Source organism: Mus pahari, chromosome 5 (genome assembly GCF_900095145.1).
Source record: "Mus pahari chromosome 5, PAHARI_EIJ_v1.1, whole genome shotgun sequence".
NCBI classification, from domain to species: Eukaryota; Metazoa; Chordata; class Mammalia; order Rodentia; family Muridae; genus Mus; species Mus pahari.
Genome location: NC_034594.1, coordinates 143,259,579 through 143,262,720, shown reverse-complemented (window position 1 = coordinate 143,262,720; position 3,142 = coordinate 143,259,579).

Genomic DNA, 3,142 nt, shown 5'->3' with positions numbered 1-3,142 from the left:
AGGGTTTCTCTGTATAGCCCTGGCTGTCCTGGAACTCACTTTGTAGACCAGGCTGGCCTCGAACTCAGAAATCCGCCTGCCTCTGCCTCCTGAGTGCTGAGTTGAAGAGGCTTTTAAAGGAGCATTGTATAGGCTTGCTTCTGAGAAAGGGCTACTAGGGACTGATAAAAAAGGTCTTTACTTAGAACACAAGAAAGTTGGGTTGAAGGTATAGTTCACTAGCCATTTGTAACAACTTTATGATTTTTTTTTCTGAAAGAGGAGTAGAGTTTTTATCTGCAGGTGTTCTGCTCACTCACCTGTCTGTCTGTCAGTTAGGTGAGATTAGAAGGATGGGAGAAACCTTTCTCATATTCCCTCTACTTCCTAACTAGCTATTCTGCCTCATTGACATTAAAATATGAGAAATCTAGAAACTTCCTTTTTTCTAGTGATACTATTGCTTTCCTTTTCCTGAAAATGGATTTTTTTTTCTCACATAATATATGCCAATCCTCCTACCTGGATCCACTCCCTTTTTGTCTCTCTCTTTAGAAAACAAAAAACTTCTAAGAAATAATAATACAACAAAATATAATAAGATAAAACAAAAGCTAACATATTGGAATAGGACAAAACAAACAGAAAGAAGAGATTCCCAAGAAGAGGCACAAGCACAGGCACAGCTGCAGAGACTCACTCATTTGCATACTATAGGGTAAAAGAGAACAAAAATAAATAATAAGATTAAAAAAACAAACAGCTGGGCAGAGGTGGCAAACGCCTTAACTCCAGCACTTGGGATCTCTGAGTTTAGGCCATCCCAGTCTTCAGAGTGAATTCCAGGAGAACCAGGGCAACACAGAGAAGCCCTGTTTTAGAAAATCAATCAATCAATCAATCAACCACCTACAACAGAAAAGAAAAGCCCTGACATGATGTTATGATGTAAAGCTCAACTAACTCCCGTTTTTGGAGAAACTCCATTTTGTGCAAGACCAGGGGCTAAACTCCAATTCCAGGAAGAAAATCAGAGACTTCCTGAGCAAGCACCCTATGGTAACCCACCCCACCCAACCCCATAGCAACAGCCAGTCAGGCTACAGTAGCAGGGTCAAGGTACATAGAGCTAACTTAAGACACCCCGTGGAGAAGGGATAACTTAGCCATCCTGCTTGTCCTGTGGTTTTATCCACAAGTATTCTCTGCATGTAGCCAGGAGGAGACTCTCTTCTGCACTGGGCAGAGCTTGAGCATTAGGAGCCCTCAAAGCCCACCTATGTCATGACACACTTCCTTCAACAAGGCCACACCCACTCCAACAAAGCCACACCTCCTAATAGTGCCACTTCCCATGGGCTAAGCATACTCAAACCACTACAACTATCTAATCTCATGGGTCTTGGTCACCCAAGCAGAGTTCGGTATGGGTTCTATCTGGTGTAGTGGGCTTTAAGTCAAATCAGATATTGGTTGGTTAGTGCCACAAGCTTGTGCCACCATTGCACTAGGATATCTTGCAGTCAGGACACCATTGTACATCAAAGGGGTTGTGGCTGGGCTGGTGTTTACATTTCTCCTTTGGTAGTGTGCACAGTACCTTCCTGTACCAAAGACACTAGTATACATGGGTGCAGGCTCTATGAAGGCGCTGGCTTGACTTCTCCATGTTCAGTGCAATATGTAGATAGTGTCTTCAGCAATGGAGCCCAGCCATCAGTTGGTGAGAGCAACCTATAGTCTTGGCAACAGCTTGAATTGTTTGGGGATTTCCATGAGACCCCATTGACCGACGACGACACAATTAGATGTAACCCAATCCTGGCACTGGAAGCTTCATTTGGTGATGAGAGATGTCCAGTTGGGGAATCTGTGTCCCCCATTATTTGGACATTCCATTTAGATTGCTTTCATAGACATATACATTTTAGGAAGCTCTACTGCATTAAGTTTTCATGCCACCTCACCATGGCCCTTTCTTTTATCTCTCACTGCTACCCCCAACCCATCATAACTATTCTTCTATTTCCCTTTCCTAGGGAGATCTATCTTTCCTCTCTTGTCCCCTAGTCTATACTTAAGCTCAGTGGTTCTGTAGATTGTAGCTTGGTTATTGTTGGCATCAGGACCTCCTAAACCTATGACATCACATAGGTGACAGGGCGACCTGCAGACCTATTGCCAAGACAACAGGCACCATATTCCCAGAATCCACTTGGCTCATCTCCCACCTTTACCTGCGTTTCGTCATTTTCCATATAAATAAGGGGAACACCTCTCTCTCTCTCTCTCTCTCTCTCTCTCTCTCTCTCTCCTCTCTCTCCTCTCTCTCTTTGGATTATTATATAATCTGCAACAGGTGAGCCCTCATTAAGCAAGGCTGTGAGGGGCTAATTTTAGGAAAGATTCCTGCTATTAATATGCTTTTCCGGTTACTATTAAACATATATAACAATCACTAAGTAGACACACCCCCCTTTGAAGTGGATCTCTGCAGATCCATGAAGATGCACTATCTTGTAGTGATGCTATATAGACAAATAGATGACTTAAGTCTTAATGGTGATCCTATAAGAATTCCTAAAATTATATCTGTGATTATTAAGCTCTTTTATAACGGGACTGCTATTAGGTCATTTTCTGATAGTCAAAGCTGCAATGAGAACTCTGTCAGTCTCCCAAGTGTCACCAGTTAATTGCTCTTAAATGGTAACCAGACTTTTTCCTACTCAGAGCACATTCTAAGAGGTTGTAAAACAACTAACTAAAGGTCACTAAAAGGCAACTAACAATTTATTGTAGGTGCTAGGACAGAAGATAAAATACCGACTGGGTTTATCTATACCAAACTTCACTAATAACTTAGTTATGGTTTTAAACCTTCAGTGAACCTGTGGAGCTGCTACAGGTGATGGATGTTTAGCTAGATAATTACTCCTAATGGATATGCATGTAAACATTTGCTGTTGTAAATTTCTTCTTCTTCTTTTTCTTCTTCTTCTTCTTTTTTGTTTTGTTTTGTTTTTTTTTTTTTTGTTTTTTTNGAGACAGGGTTTCTCTGTATAGTCCTGGCTGTCCTGGAACACACTTTGTAGACCAGGCTGGCCTCGAACTCAGAAATCCGCCTGCCTCTGCCTCCCAAGTGCTGGGATTAAAGGCATGC